The 24,440-nt window shown below is 46.7% G+C and overlaps 1 long non-coding RNA gene across 1 annotated transcript; it reads left to right on the forward strand.

Moving 5' to 3' along the window:
• Window positions 1-1,456: 1,456 nt before the first annotated feature.
• LOC143767625 (uncharacterized) lies at window positions 1,457-15,720 on the forward strand. The gene is made up of 3 exons (XR_013213731.1): window positions 1,457-1,567; window positions 1,751-1,841; window positions 15,672-15,720. It is a non-coding gene; the product is annotated as an uncharacterized LOC143767625 (long non-coding RNA).
• Window positions 15,721-24,440: the final 8,720 nt, after the last annotated feature.

The raw sequence follows: 24,440 nt of genomic DNA on the forward strand, positions 1-24,440 counted from the left end.
AACTATATCCTAGATACATCAAGAGAGCGATCCAGGAAACCACAGAACACAAATGAATCCAATAAGCACTGCTTCCCAAAAGAGTGCATGTTAGTAAGTACTCTCACACACATGGGACCTGCTAGCAGTGGCAAGTGGTGTTGCAACCAAACAGTATGCTTCTAAGAGCGTTGTCACGTCAATTCCCCACATATCATAGGGCTGTAAGAGCCAGATTGCTTAATTAAATAAGTTTATTTACCCATATATGTGCAGACGTCCTGTGTGGGTCCTGGATCGCAAACCCCAACGCGCGTTTCGCGTGAAAATATCGTCGCTTCCTCAGGGGGCGTGGTTGCAACACCACTTGCCACTGCTAGCAGGTCCCATGTGTGTGAGAGTACTTACTAACATGCACTCTTTTGGGAAGCAGTGCTTATTGGATTCATTTGTGTTCTGTGGTTTCCTGGATCGCTCTCTTGATGTATCTAGGATATAGTTGCTATTTTACTACTGTATGATACAGTTTTGTGTATATGACTTTCTGAAATAAAATTTAACTTTTTGTAAATTTACATTGGCTAGTTTATAAATATAGATATTAAAAAGAAAACTAAATACTGTAAAATAATAAATCTCCTTATATGTTTCCCTTATTATCTCCAGTAATTGTATTATTACACAGGATTTTATGATGTTACATCGGCTCATCTTCTTCTCATTCAGGTCTCTACAATATCGGATCCTCTCAGTGAAGATCTTCTATATAAGAGAAGTTTCCTAATTTTCCAATTAAAGATGGATATGGACAGAGACAAGATGGCGGAGAGGATATTACACCTCACCCTAGAGATCCTCTTCCGGCTTACTGGAGAGGTGAGAGATTCTGATGACCTCACATTACATCATTCTTATCTATGGAAATAACAGATGGACAGAACTGGAGAGGTGAGGACTCTGGAAATGTCTGTAGTGAGATTTATTAATGTGTCTCTCCATAACCAGGATTACACAGTAGTGAAAAAGACCTCTAGTGAGTGCTGTCAGGACCCTGTGTCTGAGGGATGGGGAAGACCCCTGAGCCCAATCACAGGGCCTCCACCTCTCCCCCTGATATATGAGGACATCAATGATCAGAAGATCATAGAACTCACCTACAAGATGATTGAGCTTCTGACTGGAGAGGTGACACTGCTGGGAATGCTGAGTCATTATACAATAACGCTATGAAGGGATCTGGGGGATGACGGTATCATTGTATGTGTCAGGTTACTATAAGGTGTCAGGATGTCGCCGTCTATTTCTCCTTGGAGGAGTGGGAGTATTTAGAAGGATACAAAGATCTGTACAAGGACGTCATGATGGAGGTTCCCCAGCCCCTCACATCACCAGGTAATAGACAGGACTAAATACATATAGCCTATAATTTTCTGTATGTAAAGAATGAATTCAGTCCCTGTATGTGTTTCCTCCAGATCTATCCAGTAAGAAGATAACACCAAAGAGATGTCCCCGTCCTCTTCTTCCACAGGACTGTAAACAAGAAGACCCCAATATTCCTCAGGATCATAAGGCAGATGGAGAGAAGGTGTCATGAGATCTCTTCTATGATGTGTAGACGGCTCTGAAGGTCTTGTGCTCAGTCTTGTTTTATCCACCAGTATTATATGTTTTATACTTGTGTAATGAGAACGGTGGAGATGGCAGGATTAGAGCTGATCATAGATGTGACTTCTCCATCTGTCTGTGACTTTTACAATATTTGTTTCAGGGTGAAGATCTGACCCATATTAATACTACAGAGACATATGTAAGGGGTGATAAGTGGTGTAAAGAGGAGATTCCTACATATGACTACCCAGGTGAGTGGTAACCACTAAATGCAGAGAAGTCACAGATTCTTCTCAGTCACCGGCTGTGGCTGCTTTATCGGTGGTGTAGTCCAGCCGTATCACAGACCCCTGGTAGCCGAGACCCCGGAGAATTTTCAACGCTGGGGGGCACTGTGGAGAAACGGGGTCAGTGGGTGTTCTCCTCCGCTGGCCCGGTTGTCTTTAGCAAGACTGCATGGACCACGGCTCATACCAATGAACACCCACTCTATCTTCCAGTGGGCAATACACTACACAGACAACACAGGGTTAAGGTAAAACAGTGTGGCAATATTTTATTGAACCACAGCACATAATAGCAAACAGAACAATCCCACCAATTACCCCAAGATGGTGCACATTACAGGGCCTCACCCTTCCGCTGACTCGCTGAGATAATGGTAGATGTTACGTCCGAGCTCCCAGGGTCGCTACTCCATCTATGGATGCACGCAGAGAGGAGGTAATGACAAGTGTAGGGAGATATCCGAGAGCAGTCCTGTGTTCTTCAGCCAGGTCCGACAGACCCTCGGCTAAGATCCTGAAGAGTATTTACAAGGTCAAAAGCCAGTTGACATGATGTCAGAGCTCCCAGAGTCTCTACTCCATCTGTGGATGCATGCACAGAGAAGGGGTAACGACAAGCATAGGGAGATGACCAAGAACTGTCCATAGAGTCCATACAAGGTCCAAAGCCAGTTGACACGAGAGTCACCTCCTGGCTTATCTGACCATCTCCATGGAACCAGGCGACCAGCGGGTCCCAAACCTGGCTTTCTCCAAATATATCCATGGTTCAGAGATGGTCACTGGATCAGATCTGTGTCCTTCCAACTGGAGCCAAAAACTCCTAGGTTGTATCCTATAGAATCATAGATCAGTGTCCCTCGTGATGGTGCCGTGATGAATTGGCTGCATTCCTTTCTCTTGTCTGTTGGGTGGTTTGCAGAATGTCTGGCTGGTAAACTCTGTATTACTTCAGTCTCCCAGGATGTGATCTCTGAGTCTTTTTATACCCAAGGCACGTAAGCTATTTTTAGAATTACCCAGGGTCTTTCAGTCCAACATCAAGATAAGGTAAACAATGGTGATGGGATTAAGTAGCACTATTAGCATATAAGTACACATCAATAAACAAAGCTTAACACACTCAATGTACAGTCACTATTACAGACTTACACAGTATGTTAGATAGTATATCAGTTGGCAAGTCTGTCTTCTTGACCCACCAGACTGTTATGACCTGGTGGTTAAGGAGCAACACTGATATGACCTGGTGGTTAAAGAGCAACATGGGACGAGCTCTGAGGAGGTGGTATCTGTACTGACCGCAGTTCCTAATCCTAACACCAACACTAGAAATAGCCGTGGGATGTTCCTATCACTCCCTAGACACCTCGTCACAGCCTCACAGCCTGAGAACTAACTACCCCTAAAGATGGAAACAGAAAGCTATCTTGCCTCAGAGAAAACCCCAAAAGGAAAGATAGCCCCCCACAAATATTGACTGTGAGTGGAGAGGGAAATGACATACACAGAAATGAAAACAGATTTTAGCAAAGGAGGCCAATACTAATCTAGATAGACAGAATAGGAAAGGATACTGTGCGGTCAGTATTAAAAACTAAAAATCCACGCAGATTTTACAAAAATAATCTCCACACCGACTCACGGTGTGGAGGGCAAATCTGCTTCCCCAGAGCTTCCAGCTAGCCTGAATATATCATACTGACAAGCTGGACAAAAAGAAACATAACATGAGCTGAGAATAAAGTCCACAGCAAATGGACAACCAAAGAACTAGCAAGAACTTATCTTTTGCTGAAATGGACAGGCCAACAGAGAAATCCAAGGAGAGATCTGAATCCAACCCAAAAACATTGACAGCTGGCATTGAATGAAGACCAGAGCCAGGTTAAATAGCAGAGGCAGGAGAAACGATCAGTGAAAGCAGCTGCTACTACTAAACCCAAGGAGCAGCAGTTCCACTCGAAACCACCAGAGGAAGCCCAAGAACGGAATTCACAACAGTACCCCCCCCTTCAGGAGGGGTCACCGAACCCTCACCAGAGCCCCCAGGCTGATCAGGACGAGCCAAGTGAAAAGCACGAACCAAATCGGCAGCATGGACATCGGAGGCAACAACCCAAGAATTATCCTCCTGGCCATAACCCTTCCACTTGACCAGATACTGAAGCTTCCGCCTCGAAAAACGAGAATCCAAAATCTTCTCCACCACATATTCCAACTCCCCCTCAACCAACACCGGAGCAGGAGGATCAACGGAGGGAACCATAGGCACCACATATCTCCGCAACAAAGATCTATGGAAAACATTATGAATGGAAAAAGAAGCTGGAAGGGCCAAACGAAAAGACACCGGATTGATAATTTCAGAAATCTTATAAGGACCAATAAAGCGAGGCTTGAACTTTGGGGAAGAAACCTTCATAGGAACATGACGAGAAGACAACCAGACCAAATCCCCAACACGAAGCCGGGGACCAACACACCGACGATGGTTAGCAAATCGTTGAGCCTTTTCCTGAGACAACGTTAAATTGTCCACCACATGAGTCCAAATCTGCTGTAACCTGTCCACCACAGAATCCACACCAGGACAGTCAGAAGGCTCAACCTGCCCTGAAGAAAAACGAGGATGAAAACCAAAGTTACAAAAAAAAGGCGAAACCAAGGTAGCCGAACTAGCCCGATTATTAAGGGCAAACTCGGCCAACGGCAAGAAGGTCACCCAATCATCCTGATCAGCAGACACAAAGCATCTCAAATAGGTTTCCAAGGTCTGATTGGTTTGCTCCGTTTGGCCATTTGTCTGAGGATGAAATGCTGAAGAAAAAGACAAATCAATGCCCATTCTAGCACAAAAGGACCGCCAAAACCTAGAAACAAACTGGGAACCTCTGTCAGACACAATATTCTCCGGAATGCCATGCAAACGAACCACATGCTGAAAAAATAATGGAACCAAATCAGAGGAGGAAGGCAACTTAGGCAAAGGTACCAAATGGACCATCTTAGAAAACCGGTCACAAACCACCCAGATGACAGACATCTTCTGAGAAACAGGAAGATCAGAAATAAAATCCATGGAAATATGTGTCCAGGGCCTCTCAGGGACCGGCAAAGGCAAAAGCAACCCACTAGCACGGGAACAGCAAGGCTTGGCCCGGGCACAAGTCCCACAGGACTGCACAAAAGAACGCACATCCCGTGACAAGGAAGGCCACCAAAAGGACCTAGCAACCAACTCTCTGGTACCAAAAATCCCAGGATGACCAGCCAATACAGAACAATGAACCCCAGAAATTACCTTACTAGTCCATCTATCAGGAACAAACAGTTTCCCCACTGGACAGCGGTCAGATTTATCAGCCTGAAACTCCCGAAGCACCCGCCATAAATCAGGGGAGATGGCAGAAAGAATCACCCCCTCCTTGAGAATACCAACCGGCTCAAGGACTCCCGGAGAATCAGGCAAAAAACTCCTAGAAAGGGCATCAGCCTTCACATTCTTAGATCCCGGAAGATACGAGACCACAAAATCAAAACGGGAGAAAAACAGAGACCATCGAGCCTGTCTAGGATTCAACCGCTTGGCAGACTCAAGGTAAATCAGATTCTTTTGATCGGTCAAGACCACAACGCGATGCTTGGCTCCCTCTAGCCAATGTCGCCATTCCTCAAATGCCCACTTCATAGCCAACAACTCCCGATTGCCGACATCATAATTACGCTCAGCAGGCGAAAACTTTCTGGACAAGAAAGCACACGGTTTCATCAAAGAGCCATCAGAACTTCTCTGAGACAAAACGGCCCCTGCCCCAATCTCAGAAGCGTCAACCTCAACCTGAAAAGGGAGAGAAACATCTGGCTGACGCAACACAGGGGCAGAAGTAAAACGACGTTTAAGCTCCTGAAAGGCCTCAACAGCCGCAGAGGACCAATTCATCACATCAGCGCCTTTCTTCGTCAAATCGGTCAGAGGCTTAATCACACTGGAAAAGTTAGCAATGAAGCAGCGATAAAAATTAGCAAAGCCCAAAAATTTCTGAAAGCTCTTCACAGATGTGGGTTGAGTCCAATCATGAATGGCCTTGACCTTAACAGGATCCATTTGAATAGCCGAGGTAGAAAAGATGAAACCCAAAAAAGAAACCTTCTGAACTCCAAAAAGCCACTTAGACCCCTTCACAAACAACGAATTAGCACGAAGGATCTGAAATACCATCCTGACCTGCTTCACATGAGACTCCCAATCATCGGAAAAAAACAAAATATCATCCAAATATACAATCATGAATTTATCAAGATAATTCCAGAAGATATCATGCATAAAGGACTGAAACACAGATGGAGCATTAGAGAGCCCGAATGGCATCACAAGGTATTCAAAATGGCCTTCGGGCGTATTAAATGCTGTTTTCCATTCGTCACCCTGTTTAATACGAACAAGATTATACGCCCCTCGAAGGTCAATCTTAGTAAACCAACTAGCCCCCTTAATCCGAGCAAACAAATCAGAAAGCAAAGGTAAAGGGTACTGGAATTTGACCGTGATCTTATTGAGAAGGCGATAATCAATACAGGGCCTCAAGGAGCCATCCTTCTTGGCAACAAAAAAGAACCCCGCTCCCAACGGTGACGAAGACGGTCGAATATGCCCCTTCTCCAAAGACTCCTTTACATAACTCCGCATAGCGGCATGCTCTGGCACAGACAGATTGAAAAGTCGGCCCTTAGGGAACTTACAGCCCGGAATCAAGTTAATAGCACAATCACAGTCCCTATGAGGAGGAAGGGAACTGGACTTGGGCTCATCAAATATATCCTGGAAATCCGACAAAAACTCAGGAACTTCAGAAGAGGGGGAAGAGGAAATTGCCATCAAAGGAACATCACTATGTATCCCTTGACAACCCCAACTAGTCACAGACATAGATTTCCAATCCAGCACTGGATTATGTACCTGTAACCATGGAAAACCCAGCACAACAACATCATGCAAATTATGCAACACCAAAAAGCGAATATCTTCCTGATGTGCTGGAGCCATGTACATGGTCAACTGTGTCCAGTACTGAGGTTTATTCTTGGCCAATGGTGTAGCATCAATCCCCCTTAAGGGAATAGGGCTCTGCAAAGGCTCCAAGGAAAAACCACAGCGTTTGGCGAACTCTAAGTCCATTAAGTTCAGGGCAGCGCCTGAATCCACAAATGCCATAACAGAAAAGGACGACAATGAGCAAATCAGGGTAACAGACAAGAGAAATTTAGGCTGTACAGTACTAATGGTAACAGACTAGTGTTGAGCATTCCGATACTGCAAGTATCGGGTATCGGCCGATACTTGCTGTATCGGAATTCCGATACCGAGATCCGATATTTTTGTGGTATCGGGTATCGGTATCGAAACAACATTAATGTAAAAATGTGTAAAAGAAAGAATTAAAATAAAAAATATTGCTATACTCACCTCTCCGACGCAGCCTGGACCTCGGCGAAGGAACCGGCAGCGTTGTTTGTTTAAAATTCGCGCTTTTACTTGGTTACGTGAAGTCCCGGCTTGTGATTGGTCAGGGCGGCCATGTTGCCGGGACGCGGACCAATCACAGCAAGCCGTGACGAAATTACGTCACGGCTTGCTGTGATTGGTCCGCGTCCCGGCAACATGGCCACCATTAACCAATCACAAGCCGTGACGTCACGGGAGGCTGGACTTGCGCGTTTTTTAAAAAGCGCGCGTGTCCAGCCTCCAGTGACGTTCCGGCTTATGATTGGTCACGGCGCCATGTTGCCGGGACGCGGACCAATCACAGCAAGCCGTGACGAAATTACGTCACGGCTTGCTGTGATTGGTCCGCGTCCTGGCAACATGGCCGCCATTAACCAATCACAAGCCGGGACGTCACTGGAGGCTGGACACGCGCGCTTTTTAAAAAACGCGCAAGTCCAGCCTCCCGTGACGTCACGGCTTGTGATTGGTTAATGGCGGCCATGTTGCCGGGACGCGGACCAATCACAGCAAGCCGTGACGTAATTTCGTCACGGCTTGCTGTGATTGGTCCGCGTCCCGGCAACATGGCCGCCCTGACCAATCACAAGCCGGGACTTCACGTAACCAAGTAAAAGCGCGAATTTTAAACAAACAACGCTGCCGGTTCCCTCGCTGAGGTCCCGGCTGCGTCGGAGAGGTGAGTATAGCGATATTTTTTATTTTAATTCTTTCTTTTACACATTTATATGGTTCCCAGGGCCTGAAGGAGAGTTTCCTCTCCTTTCAGACCCTGGGAACCATCAGGGATACCGTCCGATACATGAGTCCCATTGACTTGTATTGGTATCGGGTATCGGTATCGGATTGGATCCGATACTTTGCCGGTATCGGCCGATACTTTCCGATACCGATACTTTCAAGTATCGGACGGTATCGCTCAACACTATAACAGACCTAGCGACCTTCTTAGTACGCTTAGGGCAATCAGAAATAGCATGAGTAGAATCACCACAGTAAAAACACAGCCCATTCTGACGTCTGAATTCCTGCCGTTCTGCTCTAGTCAAAATCCTATCACATTGCATAGGCTCAGGACTCTGCCCAGAGGACACCGCCATATGGTGCACCACCTTGCGCTCGCGCAGGCGCCGATCAATCTGAATGGCCAAAGACATTGATTCGTTCAAACCAGCAGGCGTGGGGAACCCCACCATAACATCTTTAAGGGCTTCAGAAAGACCCTTTCTGAAAATTGCGGCCAGGGCATACTCATTCCATTTTGTGAGCACAGACCACTTTCTAAATTTCTGGCAGTATACTTCTGCCGCTTCCTGACCCTGACACAGAGCCAGCAAGGTTTTTTCTGCCTGATCCACAGAATTAGGTTCGCCATACAGCAATCCGAGCGCTTGAAAAAATGCATCTACATTGAGCAATGCAGGATTCCCTGGCTCAAGGGAGAATGCCCAGTCCTGCGGGTCTCCACGCAGCAGAGAAATGACAATCTTCATCTGCTGAATGGGGTCACCAGAGGAACGGGGTCTCAAAGCAAAAAACAATCTGCAGTTATTTTTAAAGTTCAAAAATTTGGATCTATCCACAGAAAACAAATCAGGAATAGGAATTCTAGGCTCTAAAACCGGAGTCTGAACAACATAATCTTGGATACTCAGTACCCTTGCAGCGAGTTGATCCACACGCGAGAACAGACCCTGAACCTCCATGTCAGCAGCAGAATCCTGAACCACCCAGAGATTAAGAGGAAAAAAAGACAAAACAAACTACAAAGGAAAAAAAAAATGGCACAGAACTTTTTTTTCCCTCTTTTGAGATGCATTCAACACATTGCGGGCCAGCTGTACTGTTATGACCTGGTGGTTAAGGAGCAACACTGATATGACCTGGTGGTTAAAGAGCAACATGGGACGAGCTCTGAGGAGGTGGTATCTGTATTGACCGCAGTTCCTAATCCTAACACCAACACTAGAAATAGCCGTGGGATGTTCCTATCACTCCCTAGACACCTCGTCACAGCCTGAGAACTAACTACCCCTAAAGATGGAAACAGAAAGCTATCTTGCCTCAGAGAAAACCCCAAAAGGAAAGATAGCCCCCCACAAATATTGACTGTGAGTGGAGAGGGAAATGACATACACAGAAATGAAAATAGATTTTAGCAAAGGTGGCCAATACTAATCTAGATAGACAGAATAGGAAAGGATACTGTGCGGTCAGTATTAAAAACTAAAAATCCACGCAGAGTTTACAAAAATAATCTCCACACCGACTCACGGTGTGGAGGGCAAATCTGCTTCCCCAGAGCTTCCAGCTAGCCTGAATATATCATACTGACAAGCTGGACAAAAAGAAACATAACATGAGCTGAGAATAAAGTCCACAGCAAATGGACAACCAAAGAACTAGCAAGAACTTATCTTTTGCTGAAATGGACAGGCCATCAGAGAAATCCAAGGAGAGATCTGAATCCAACCCAAAAACATTGACAGCTGGCATTGAATGAAGACCAGAGCCAGGTTAAATAGCAGAGGCAGGAGAAACGATCAGTGAAAGCAGCTGCCACTACTAAACCCAAGGAGCAGCAGTTCCACTCGAAACCACCAGAGGGAGCCCAAGAACGGAATTCACAACACCAGACATAAACACTTAAATTCACAAGCCAATATACAGATAAAAAGCCAGTTCTTTTGGTTTTGCAAAAACATGGTTGACTCGGAAATTAAGATACAATCTGGTGTCTTCACATTCCTCCCCTATCTTAATTAACCAGACATGATAGGCTTCCGATCATCCAGTTTCCTTAGAGCATATTCCATATGCTCCTTATGAAAATAAACTCCATACGTAATTGAAGAGTAACAACTGGTGTAACGGGGGTCTACCGTGCTGGAGTACCTCTTTCAGCACCACCCCGTGTCTCAGGAGGCCCACTCTTCCCTGGCTGGACTCTGAAAGATGGACGCTGGCTGGAACTCCTTGGTTACACGGACGCATATAAAAGATCACTGCTTCTCCATGTATTTCCAGTGCGACAACACTCCACTCACAGAACACAGAATATAAGGACGCTGGCTGGAACTCCTTGGTTACATGGACTCATATAAAAGATCACTGCTTCTCCACGTATTTTGTAGCTCCTGCATTAAATTCTATTCAATCTGTTGAAGCTGGAACATCTCCTGTAGTTTCCGTTTCTTGTTGAGGTCATATAGCTTCTCTGGTCCTCTTCCCAAGGCCGACTTGGTGGGGTTATTATTATTATTATTATTATTTATTTATATAGCACCAGTAATTCCATGGTGCTGTACATGAGAAAGAAGTTGCATACAGGGTTATAAATATCGTTTACAGTAAACAAGTTTCCAGTGACAGACTGGTACAGAGGGGAGAGGACCCTGTCCTTGCGAACTTACATTCTATGGGATAGTGGGGAAGAGACAGAAGGTCGGAGGTGCAGCAGCTCTGGCGGTGGTGAGGCGGCTGCTCTGGCAATGGCGAGGCATCAGAATGGTTATTGCAGGCTGTAGGCTTTCTTGAAGAGATGGGTTTTCAGGTTCCGTCTGAAGGATCCGAGGGTGGTGGATAGTCGGCCGTGTTGAGGCATGGAATTCCAGAGGATGGGGGATATTCGGGAGAAATCTTGGAGGCGGTTGTGTGAGGAACGAATAAGTGAGGAGGAGAGTAGGAGGTCTTGGGAGGATCAGAGATTACTTGAGGGAAGATATTGGGAGATTAGTTCAGAGATATAGGGAGGGGACAGGTTGTGGATGGCTTTGTAGATAAGTGTTAGTAGTTTGAACTGGATTCATTGGGGAATTGGGAGCCAGTGGAGGGATTTGCAAAGGGGAGAAGCAGGGGAGTAGCGAGGAGAGAGGTGGATTAGCTGGGCAGCAGAGTTGAGGACAGACTGGAGTGGTGCAAGAGAGTTAGCGGGGAGGCCACAGAGGAGGGTGTTGCAGTAGTAGTAGATGATAAGGGCATGCACAAGGGTCTTAGTAGATTGTGGGGTGAGGAAGGGACGGATTCTGGCAATATTTTTGAGTTGGAGGCGACAGGAGGTGGCAAGAGTTTGAACGTGCGGTTTGAAGGACAAGGCAGAGTCGAGAGTTACCCCGAGGCAGCAGATTTCAGGTGCACGAGAGAACGTGATGCCGTTTACCATAATAGATAGATCAGGTAGGGGGGATACGTGAGATGGGGGAAAGATGATGAGTTCGGTGGTTGGATATAGTGGCATCTAAAACCTGCTGTTCATGCCTCATCAATGGTCTGCTGGGTCTGTATACCTCCCTGTTGTGGAGCCCTGGATGGTGTGTGAGAACACCAGTCCCCTGCAGCTCCCCCGGTTCTGCCGGGCTGAGTAGTGTTCCACTGCTGCCACCAATTGTGGAGAAATGGGGTCAGTGGGTGTTCTCGTCTGCTAGCCCGGCTGTCTTTAGCAAGACTGCATGGACCACGTCTCATACCACTGAACGCCCGCTCTATTTCCCAGTGGGCAATACACTACACAGACAACACAGGGTTAAGGTAAAACAGTGTGGCAATACTTTATTGAACCACAGCACATAATAGCAAACAGAACAATCCCACCAATTACACCAAGATGGTGCACATTACAGGGCCTCACCCTTCTGCTGACTCGCCGAGGTAATGGTAGATGTTACGTCTGAGCTCCCAGGGTAGCTACTCCATCTATGGATGCACGCAGAGAGGAGGTAATGACAAGCGTGGGGAGATATCCGAGAGCAGTCCTGTGTTCTTCAGCCGGGTCCGACAGACCCTCGGCTAAGATCCTGAAGAGTCTTTACAAGGTTAAAAGCCAGTTGACATGATGTCAGAGCTCCCAGGGTCGCTACTCCATCTGTGGATGCACGCACAGAGAAGGGGTAACGACAAGCATAGGGAGATGACCAAGAACTGTCCATAGAGTCCATACAAGGTCCAAAGCCAGTTGACACGAGAGTCACCTCCTGGCTTATCTGACCATCTCCATGGAACCAGGCAACCAGCGGGTCCCAAACCTGGCTTTCTCCAAACATATCCATGGTTCAGAGATGGTCACTGGATCAGATCTGGGTCCTTCCAACCGGAGCCAAAAACTCCTAGGTTGTATCCTATAGAATCATAGATGAGTGTCCCTTGTGATGGTGCCATGATGAATTGGCTGCATTCCTTTCTCTTGTCTGTTGGGTGGTTTGCAGAATGTCTGGCTGGTAGCTCTGTATTACTTCAGTCTCCCAGGATGTGATCTCTGAGTCTGTTTATACCCAAGGCATGTAAGCTATTTTTAGAATTACCCAGGGTCTTTCAGTCCAACATCAAGATAAGGTAAACAATGGTGATGGGATTAAGTAGCACCATTAGGCTGTGTGCACACGTAGCAAATTTTTCGCGGTTTTTTCGCGGTTTTTCGCTATAAAAACGCTATAAAACCGCGAAAAAAACGCTTACATTAATCATCCTATGTAATAGAATGCATTCCACATTTTTTGTGCACATGCTGCATTTTTTTCCTGAGCGGAATCGCATTCCAGAAAAAAACGCAGCATGTTCATTAAAATTGCGGAATCGCGGCGATTCTGCACCCATAGGAGTGCATTGATCTGCTTTCTTCCCGCACGGGGCTGTGCACACCATGCAGGAAGCAAGCAGATCATGTGCGGTTGGTACCCAGGGTGGAGGAGAGGAGACTCTCCTCCACGGACTGGGCACCATATAATTGGTAAAAAATAAAAAATTAAAATAAAAAATAGTCCTATACTCACCCTCTGATGGCCCCCGAAGTGTTCCCACCTCTCCGGTGCATGATCTCTCTTCCGTTCCTATAGATGATGTGGTTCAGGACCTGTGATGACGTCACTGTCTTGTGATTGGTCGCTTGACCGCTCATGTGACTCACGCGACCAATCACAAGACAGTGACGTCATCGCAGGCCCTTCACTGCACTCCAGCTATAGGAACGGACGCCGCTGAGGTCTGCAGGTGAGTATAACCATGTTTTTTATTTTTTTTATTATTTTTAAACATTCGATCTTTTACTATAGATGCTGCATCTATAGTAAAAAGTTGGTCACACTTGTCAAACACTATGTTTGACAAGTGTGACCAACCTGTCAGTCAGTTTTCCAAGCGATGCTACAGATCGCTCTAGCTCTAGCATTCTGCAAGCTAATTATGCTTGCAAAACGCTAGTTTTCTGCGGGTATATGCATGCTAATTCTGCATGCGATATACCCGCAGCAGGAGGCGCAGAATTGCCGCGGAAATTTCCGCGGCAATTCTGCAACGTGTGAACTTAGCCTTAGGATATAAGCACACATCAATAAACAAAGCTTAACACACTCAATGTACAGTCACTATTACAGTCTTAAGGTACCGTCACACTCAGCGACGCTGCAGCGATATAGACAACGAGCCGATCGCTGCAGCGTCGCTGTTTAGGTCGCTGGGGAGCTGTCACACAGACAGCTCTCTCCAGCGACCAACGATCAGGGGAACGACTTCGGCATCGTTGAAACTGTCTTTAACAATGCCGAAGTCCCCCTGCAGCACCCGGGTAACCAGGGTAAATATCGGATTACTAAGCGCAGGGCCGCGCTTAGTAACCCGATATTTACCCTGGTTACCATTGTAAAAGTTTAAAAAAAAACACTACATACTCACCTTCTGATGTCTGTCATGTCCCCCGGCGTCCACAGGGTTACGCGCTGCTGCCGAGAACTTCCTGCACTGACTGTCAGCGCCGGCCATAAAGCAGAGCACAGCGGTGACGTCACCGCTGTGCTCTGCTACTGCCGGCGCTGACACAGTCAGTGCAGGAAGCTCTCGGCAGCAGCGCGTAACCCTGTGGACGCCGGGGGACGTGACAGACATCAGAAGGTGAGTATGTAGTGTTTTTTTTTACTTTTACAATGGTAACCAGGGTAAATATCGGGTTACTAAGCGTGGCCCTGCGCTTAGTAACCCGATGTTTACCCTGGTTACAAGTGAACACATCGCTGTATCGGCATCACACACGCCGATACAGTGATGACAGCGGGTGATCAAGCAACGAAATAAAGTTCTGGACTTCTAGCTCCGACCAGCGATATCACAGCGGGATCCAGATCGCTGCTGCGTGTCAAACACAACGAGATCGCTATCCAGGACGCTGCAACGTCACGGATCGTCGTCGTTCTCGCTGCAAAGTTGCTTAGTGTGAAAGTACCTTTACACAGTATGTAAGGCCTCTTTCACACGTCCAGACAATTCCGGTACCGGAGAAATCGGTACCGGAGTTATCCGTGTCCGTGTGCTCACGTGGCACATCCGTGTGGCACACGTGCGGCAGCCGTGTGCTGCCCGTGTGCCGCCTGAGGACCACACGGACCGTGCAGGAGAGACAGCGCTACAGTAAGCGCTGTCCCCCCCGCGTGTGGTGCTGAAGGCGGCATTCATCTCTTCTCCCCCGCAGGAGAGAAGAGATGAAAGATCAAGTTTTTTTTCTTTTTTGTTAAAAATAAAGTTTGCAGGTGATCCCCGCCTCCCATCCCCAGTGCGCCACCTGGCCCCTTGCAGAGAAATACTCACCCAGCTCCCGCGATGTCTCCTCTCTCCTCTCAGCGCTGGCAGCCTGTCCTGTGTGAGCGGTCACGTGGGACCGCTCATTACAGTGATGAATATGCGCATACAAACCAACCAATGATTCAACGTATGAGGTTGTTGACCAACCAACGATTCAACCTATGAGGTTTTCTTAGACTGTCTACTGTCATTGTCTTGGTGAATAATTCAAATTTTTAACATAACTTGCCATTTTTACTGACAGTTTAAAACGAACTTGTCAGCAAGATTTTGCTAAGTAAACTACAGACATTGTCATGTTGCTGCTGTTATGCTGATTAAAATGATACCTGGGGTGTGGAAATCCATCTTGCGGTAGAGTCTTGTCTTCCTGCTCTAAGCCAGACCTGCCCACAGGAAAGACCTGCCCACAGGCTGCCCCGAAGCACAAACATGTTCCTCATGATAAAGACAGAGACACACAGACTGTTTGTGCTTTGGAGCAGCCTGTGGGCAGGTCTTCCTTGGTTTCTGTAGCTTAGGGCAGAAATATAAGACTCTGCCTACAGTCCCACCACGGAGCACGAGCATCTCAAGATGTATTTCTTCATTCCAGGTATCATTTAAATCAGTATAACGGGGGAACATAACAATGCCTGTAGTTTACTTAGCAAAACCTGCTGACAGTAGAAATTTTGAAATATATAAAATATATTATAAAAAATTAATAATTGTTTTATTCTTAGCAGATGACTGTACCAAGAGATCAGGGGGACAGCTGACATCTTCAATTTTTAAATTAGATGATCTTGAGATTCCACGGGATACATCTGAAGTGAATGCCATTACTCCAGAAATACCATCATCCCTTCACAGCAAAGATCTGTCATCTGATCCGTTGAAACTGTTCCTGTCTTCTGATTCATTGCCAACTAATAAGGAAAATCAAAGTCACAAAATAAGTATTAAAAAACAAACTGCTCCTAAAGCAAAGAAGTCATTTTCCTGTTCAGAATGTGGGAAATATTTTACACTGAAATCAAATTTTGTTGTACATTGGAGAATTCACACAGGGGAGAAGCCTTTTACCTGTTCAGAATGTGGGAAACATTTTACACAGAAATCAAATTTTGTTAAGCACCAGATAACTCACACAGGGAAGAAGCCTTTTTCATGTTCAGAATGTGGGAAATATTTTAACCAGAAATGGAATCTTGTTATACACCAACGAACTCACACAGGGGAGAAGCCTTTTTCATGTTCAGAATGTGGGAAACGTTTTAACCAGAAATCAGATTTGGTTAACCACCAGAGAACTCACACAGGGGAGAAGCCCTTTCCATATTCATAATGTGGGAAATATTTTAACTGTAAAGCGCAACTTAAAAGCCAACAGGGAACCCACACAGGAGATGAGCGTTTTTCCTGCTGAGAATGTGGAAAATCTTTTGTGACGAAATTATCTCTTAGTCACCAAAGACTTCACACAGGGGAGAAACCTTTTTCATGTTCTCAATGTGGGAAATGTTTTACACGGAAATCAACACTTAATAAATATCAGAGAAGTCACACAGGGGAGAAACCTTTTTCGTGTTCAGAATATTAGAAATGTTTTAACCGAAAATCTTCAAAAAGGAAATGTCCTATACTAGGACAACCGTTTTCTACTCGAGTTGGATCTCGTTAAAATAAAAGCACTCATATTCACCTCCAGTGTCAATACTGTGACAGCAGTGTAGGGACCCAGGGCTCACATGAGAATTTTACATCACACTAGCCCTGCGCCCAATGTGCAAAGCATGTTCTTGTCTTTCTTGGACCTGCACTCCTCCCATTTGGCACAGGTGATTTTAATTAGCAGGAGACTGCAAAATAAGGGGTCTTGCACATTTTGGCTCTCACTGAAGAGCTAGAGGAAGGTGAGTTTCAGTGCTCCTTTCATTTTGGTGTTGGTGCTGTGTGGCGACCATTGTTGCTGTGGCTTTGTGCTGGTGGGGCTGTGTGGTCTGGAGTCATGGGGGCTCAGTCTTGCAGCATGGGTGCTGTGGGGCAAAAGGCCGTCTGCCCTGCTGGTGCATTGCCACTGTGGTGGTGGTCGCGGCTCCGATCCATTAGGGCGGTAGGACCCACTACGAGGTTTGCCGTGACGTGGCAGTGGGTTTCATACAGTCTGATCAGAATGTTAAACTGAAAACCTCATGTTCAGCTATATAAATTTTTGCCTAGCGGCTTTAGATCAACGTATGATTTTTGGAGTTCGGTTCATGCTCTTTTTTTTTTTCTTTTTGTTCAAAGCATTTTTTTAACAGTACCTAACTTTAAGAATTAAAAGAGATTGTCCAAGTAGTGGACAACCCTTTTAAAAATCAAAAATCTCACACACAGAGAAGACATTATCATACCTAGAGGATGGAAAAGAATTACTAGAAAATAGTATTTTGTTGACCATAAAAAATAACTCAGACGGGAATAAACTATTTATGTTATTGACAAATTGTACAAAAACTTATAAAAAGTCATATAATTAAATTGGAAAGGGAAATTACTTTAGAGCTACCCATATTTTGGACTATAAGACACACTTTCAGCAAGAAAAACTCTTGCTAATAATTAAGTACATCTTATAGACTGAAGGCAGCTTCCAATGGCAGAGGAGAGCGCTGAGACAGTGTCCTTCCTAATCACTGAGAAAACTGCTCTCTCTTCCAGCCCCAGATTTATCTAACTGATTGGTGTAGAGCAGGAGAGGAAGGTACCAGGCCCTGCACAGTGGCTGCATGTCCTGAGTGAGCAGTAAAAGAAGCTTCCAGTCAACTAGTTCAAGGACCTTTCCGATCATGTAATCAATTGCATGACCTGGAAGGAACTGCAAAATGGGGTAATTTATATACAGTGTACGTGTATGCAAATGTGCATATGTAGCAGAGCTGCGTGTGTATGTAAATATGCATATATATCAGAGCTGCGTGTAATATGATGTCACGGGAAATCCACAACAGAGAAGGGCCAGAAGATCGCAGGGTTTGGTCACACTGATTAGAACTGCTTCACCATCCTAGCACGTTTGCCTTGCTCTGTCAGCTCTCATTGTCGGCAGACAATGATACTAGGCCCAACCCAACAAGTAGGCCAAATGCAGTTTAATATAAAAAATATTTAAACGAAAGCCTGAAGATTGAAGCACAAGAAAAATAAACCAGGAGAACACCAAAGAGCGGCAGACACCGTTAGTAGGCCCCAACCCAACAAGTAGGCCAAATGCAGTTTAATATTTGAAACGGGACAACAGTTGAAGTTCAGCTTTGTTCAGTGAAGGAAGAAAAAAAGCAGCGGCAGACACCGTTATTACGCCCAAATAATAAAGACAGTGGTAGTAGGCGCAAAGTATTAAATGAAGGTCAGGGCCCCTGTATATTTTAACTATCATCTATCATTTCAAATAATTCGTATTGGCAGTGCCATTTCAGGTTTTACCCGCACAGACTACACAGTGGTGGAGCTGGGAGAGGTAGTATTGCAAGTGGTAGAGCAGTGTTCAAGCTGGGGGGGGGAACACTCTCTCGTGGGCGGCGGTACTAGCACAGGGCCCCTCATATAACGACGTTGTAATATGAGTTTTGGTTCAGTGTCTCCCCAAAAAAATGAGGAAGTCTGGTGGAAGAGGCCGTGGGTGGGGGTTGCCAGCTGGTACTGATGGTGCTGGTGGTGCTGCATCTCGTGGTAGTGGCAAAAGCACAGTAGCACCTAAGGCTGGAGGTGTTCAGCCTGCGTCATCGTCTGGCTACACAAGGCCTCGAAGGCTCCCTTACCTGGGAGTAGGAAAACAGCTTTTAAAGCCGGAGAAGCAGGAAAAAGTGTTGTCTTTCCTTGCTGACTCACCCTCTAGCTCTTTTGCCTCCTCTTCCCAAAGTTCTAAATGTAAGAGCAGCCAGTCGTCAGTGGATGCTCCCGGTCAGGAAAAAGATGTTTCCTTGTGTCCTTCTCCCAAACCAAAAGTGAAGGATGCAGCAGGCGACACTACAGGTTACTCCATGGAGCTCTTTACACATACCGTACCTGGGTTAGAAAGGGAAATTGTACACTGCCAATTACAAGAAGAATCGGACATGGAGTGCACTGATGCACAGCCACAGCTAGATTGTGATGCTGTTCCATTGACTCTGATCACTACATTGTCCTCGCAGTTTACTGAGCCAGAATGTGACCCTGATGAGACTATGGTGCCCTGTCCCGAACGCTATAGCACCTTACACGGTGACACTGAGGAAGGTGCACATGACATTGAGGAGGAGGGGATAGATGACCCAGTTGTTGACCCAAATTGGCAGCCATTGGGGGAAGAGGGTGCCGCTGCCACTAGCTCAGAAGCGGAGGAGGATGATCCGCAGCAGCCATCTACATTGCAACAGCTGTCATCTGGCAGGCCCGTATCATGTCAAAAATGTTTGCGAAAAACAAAAACAGTTTTAGGAGAGCGTGGCCATTCGGTGAAAGTAGCCCAGCGCACAATGCCTGAAAAGGTTTTCGATAGTAGGAAGAGTGTAGTGTAGCAATTTTTTAACCAAGATCAGAATGATCAGTCAAAAGTTATCTGTAAGAAATGCTCAAAGACCTTTAGCAGAGAGAAGAATCTTCAAAATTTAAATACAACGTGCATGCTTAGACATTTAACCAGCATGCACTTGCAAGCCTGGACTAACTACCAATCGTCCCGTACCGTTGGTGCACCTGCTCGGAATGAAGGTAGTCAGCAATGCTACATTGCTTCCCTCACTGTAAGCCCACCGGTTTGGACACCACCAGCAGCAAATGCGGAGGTATCGTCGTAAGGCCAAAGCAGTCAGGGAATCATAAGATTATTGGTAGGAAAGACTGTATGTAGGCCAACAACAAGAATACCATAACAAACGCTCTCAATCCGCCATGTCCACCAGACCACCACCACCGCTAGTCCCACCATATGCACCATATGTATGTAGGCCAACATCAAGAATACCATCACCTACCCTCTCTCAATCCGCCATGTCCACCAGCACCACCACCGCTAGTTCCACCATATGCAGCTCTCCAGTCCAGCTCACCCTACAAGAGACTCTCATTAGGAAAAGAAAGTACTCATCCGCGTACACAGGATTTGAACGCCCACATTGCTATACTAATCTCATTACAGATGATGCCCTACTGTTTGGTTGAAAGTGAAGCTTTCAAAGACCTGATGGCCCACGCAGTACCACGCTATGACCTACCCAGTCGACACTTTGCGAGAAAAGCCATCCCAGCCCTCCACCAGCATGTCAAAGACCGCATTGTCCATGCCTTGAGGCAATCAGTCAGTGGAAAGGTGCACCTCACAACAGAGGCATGGACCAGTAGGCATGGCCGGGGACGTTACGTGTCCATCACGGCGCACTGGGTTAATGTGTAGGATGCAGGGTCCACAGGGGGCAGCCATAGTGGGACAGTTCAGCCTATCCCACAGTCTAAGGAAAAAGTTGGCATAAGGCGTTCGCCACTCCTCCTCCTCCAGAAGCGAAAGCTCATGCAGAGCGCAGTCGCCCTACCACTCCATCCGCAGCTGCCAGTGTTGCACACGGGGTGTCCCATTATCGAACAGCTAGTGGTAAGCGTCAGCAGGCTGTGTTTCAAATGAAGTCATGGCTGGGCAGAGTACATCTTGAGGCAGGCAAGGTATTCAGTGATAACGGAAGGAATTTTATGGCTGCCATAGCCCTTTCAGAACTGAAACACATACCTTGCCTGGCTCACACCTTTAACCTGGTGGTGCAGGGCTTCATCAAAAATTATCCAAAGTTACCAGCCCTGCTCCTGAAGGTGCGAAGACTTTGCTCGCACATCCGCCGGATGCCCATACACTCCAGCCGTATGCTGAACCATCAGCGATCGCTGAATCTTCCCCAGCACCGCCTAATAATCGACGTTGCAACAAGGTGGAACTCTACACTGCACATGATTCAGAGGCTGTGCGAACAGAGGCGTGCTGTAATTAATTGTGGGAGGATACACGGGCAGGCACTTGGATGGCAGACATCGAGTTGTCTGGTGTGCAGTGGTCGCCGCCATCATAAGCATTAACATCCCACTTATGCATCTGCTGATGCAAAGTTTGACGCACATTAAGGAGCAGGCGTCTGCAGCCGAGGAGGAGGGAAGCCTTGATGACAGTCAGCCATTGTCTGCTCAGGGAACTGTCCAGGACGAATTGGCGGACGAAGAGGATGAGGAGGAGGATGATGGGGATGAATATGTATGGGAGGAGGAGGATTCTCAGGTGGCAATAGAAACTGGTGGCATTGCAAGGTCTGGTACAGGTTTATTGCGGGACACTTGTGATGTTGATTTGCAAGAATGTGGTCCTCAACCCAGCAGAAGCAGTTAATTGACACCTGGAACATTGGCGCACATGGATGAGTATGCCTTGCGTATCCTAAAAAGGGACCGTCGCATTGTTAAAATGATGACCGATGTCGACAACCGGTTGGCCTGCCTCCTGGATACAAGATATAAAGGAAAACTGCAAAATATCATGCCACATGAGAACCTAGGTCAAATATTGGCTACCAAACAAGCAACTCTTGTAGACCGTTTGGTTCAGGCATTCCCAGCACACAGCGACGGTGATGGTTCTCACACGAGCTGCAGGGGCCAACATGGCAGAGGTGCTAGAGGTGCAGAAATCCAATGTGGCATTGGACAGAGGGGTTTTATGACAAGGTTGTGGATTGATTTCGAAATGACTGCTGACACGACAGGGACAGCTGCATCGATTCAAAGTGACAGGAGACAGCATTTGTCCAGTATCGTTACAAACTACTTTTCCGCCCTTATCGATGTTCTCCCTCACAGGTCATTCCCCTTTGATTACTGGGCATCTAAACACCTGGCCTGAATTGCCAGAATATGGATTACAGGACCTCGATTGCCCTGCTGTCAGTGTGCTTTCAGAAAAAGTGTTCAGTGCTGCTGGTTCAATACTGACCGAAAAAAGGACACGTCTGGCTACCAAAAATGTTGATTAGCTAACCTTCATTTAAATTAACCAATCATGGATTTCACCTTCTTTTGCCCCACCTTCCCCTGCTGACACGTAGCTTGCCTGAAAGATTACTTGCTTTTGGGGGGAGACACAGAACCCCAACTCTGGCCCTGTGGTATAACACAACACCATGAACGTGGCAGAAAGTGGCTGCCTGATATACGACGCACTAGCAGTACAGCTGAATATACACTGTGTGAGAATTTGAATCTCCATTTTTTGGGGGGGACACTGAACCCTAACTCTGGCCCTGTGGTATAACACAACACTATGAACATGGCAGAAAGTGGCTGCCTGATATACGACGCACTAGCAGTACAGCTGAATATACACTGTGTGAGAATTTGAATCTCCATTTTTTGGGGGACACACTGAACCCTAACTCTGGCCCTGTGGTATAACACAACACTATGAACATGGCAGAAAGTGGCTGCCTGATATACGACGCACTAGCAGTACAGCTGAATATACACTGTGTGAGAATTTGAATCTCCATTTTTTGGGGGGAGACACTGAACCCTAACTCTGGCACAGTGGTATAACACAACACTATGAACGTGGCAGAAAGTGGCTGGAATTATTATAAAGAAAAAAAAAAGGTACTGCAATAACACGCTCCCTAGTCCCTACAATGATCTCAGGACAAGTATGGCAGCAATAAAAAGGACTTCAGAACAAAAAAGTGTGGACAAATAAACAAGACAGGTAACTGTGCAGAAAGGAGCAACAGGATTTTTGCTTTGAAAAAAGCAGTTGGTTTGCACAGCACCGTGCACACGGCTATGCAGCTGATGCACTAAAATATGACCTCCACTGTCCCTGCACAAAAAGGTGGTGTTGGACAGTGAAAATCGCTACAGCACAAGCGGTTTGGGGTTAATATTCCCTCCCTAACTATATCCCTTCTTCTGACGAAGTTGCAGCACCCTCTCCCTATGCTCAGATCGGCAGAAGTAAGATGGCGGTCGGCGTGCATGCCCCTTTATAGCCATGCCCTTGTCTAAGATGGTGGGGACAGAGACAGGGCCGGACTGGCCATAGGGCACTTCTGGCAAATGCCAGAAGGGCCGGTGCCAGTGGTGGGCCGCTCAATCCGCCGCCCCCGCCGTCGCATTCAACTATACCGGCGTATAGACGCCGGTACAGTTGAATGCAATGATGGAGGAGAGAGCGTCTACAGACGCTCCTCTCCCATCATTCCCCGCTCTGCCTCTGACACTGCGGGTGCGCGATGATGTCATATCATCGCGCACCTGCTGTGTCCCGGGCAGACTGCAGCTGCTGAGACAGGAGCAGGAACCAGGAAGCAACGCTGGGCACGAGGAGAGGTGAGGAGAGTTTTTTTTTTTTCTGGACTGTGGGGCCATTCTCGGAGGAGGGGAGGGGAGGAAGAGAAGAGATGTGGGCTGTATATAGTTCTCTGTGGGCTGTGCTCTGTGCTGTATACTGCTGTGGGCTGTATATAGTTCTCTGTGGGCTGTGCTCTGTGCTGTATACTGCTGTGGGCTGTATATAGTTCTCTGTGGGCTGTGCTCTGTGCTGTATACTGCTGTGGGCTGTATATAGCTCTCTGTGGGCTGTGCTCTGTGCTGTATACTGCTGTGGGCTGTATATAGTTCTCTGTGGGCTGTGCTCTGTGCTGTATACTACTGTGGGCTGTATATAGTTCTCTGTGGGCTGTGCTCTGTGCTGTATACTGTGGGCTGTATATAGTTCTCTGTGGGCTGTGCTCTGTGCTGTATACTGCTGTGGGCTGTATATAGTTCTCTGTGGGCTGTGCTCTGTGCTGTATACTACTGTGGGCTGTATATAGTTCTCTGTGGGCTGTGCTCTGTGCTGTATACTGCTGTGGGCTGTATATAGTTCTCTGTGGGCTGTGCTCTGTGCTGTATACTACTGTGGGCTGTATATAGTTCTCTGTGGGCTGTTCTCTGTGCTGTATACCACTGTGGGCTGTATATAGTACTCTGTGGGCTGTGCTCTGTGCTGTATACTACTGTGGGCTGTATATAGTTCTCTGTGGGCTGTGCTCTGTGCTGTATACTACTGTGGGCTGTATATAGTTCTCTGTGGGCTGTGCTCTGTGCTATATATAGTTCTCTGTGGGCTGTGCTCTGTGCTGTATACTGCTGTGGGCTGTATATAGTTCTCTGTGGGCTGTGCTCTGTGCTGTATACTGCTGTGGGCTGTATATAGTTCTCTGTGGGCTGTGCTCTGTGCTGTATACTGCTGTGGGCTGTATATAGTTCTCTGTGGGCTGTGCTCTGTGCTGTATACTACTGTGGGCTGTATATAGTTCTCTGTGGGCTGTTCTCTGTGCTGTATACCACTGTGGGCTGTATATAGTACTCTGTGGGCTGTGCTCTGTGCTGTATACTACTGTGGGCTGTATATAGTTCTCTGTGGGCTGTGCTCTGTGCTGTATACTACTGTGGGCTGTATATAGTTCTCTGTGGGCTGT

The sequence above is a fragment of the Ranitomeya variabilis genome, chromosome 4 (genome assembly GCF_051348905.1).
Source record: "Ranitomeya variabilis isolate aRanVar5 chromosome 4, aRanVar5.hap1, whole genome shotgun sequence".
Lineage (NCBI taxonomy): Eukaryota > Metazoa > Chordata > Amphibia > Anura > Dendrobatidae > Ranitomeya > Ranitomeya variabilis.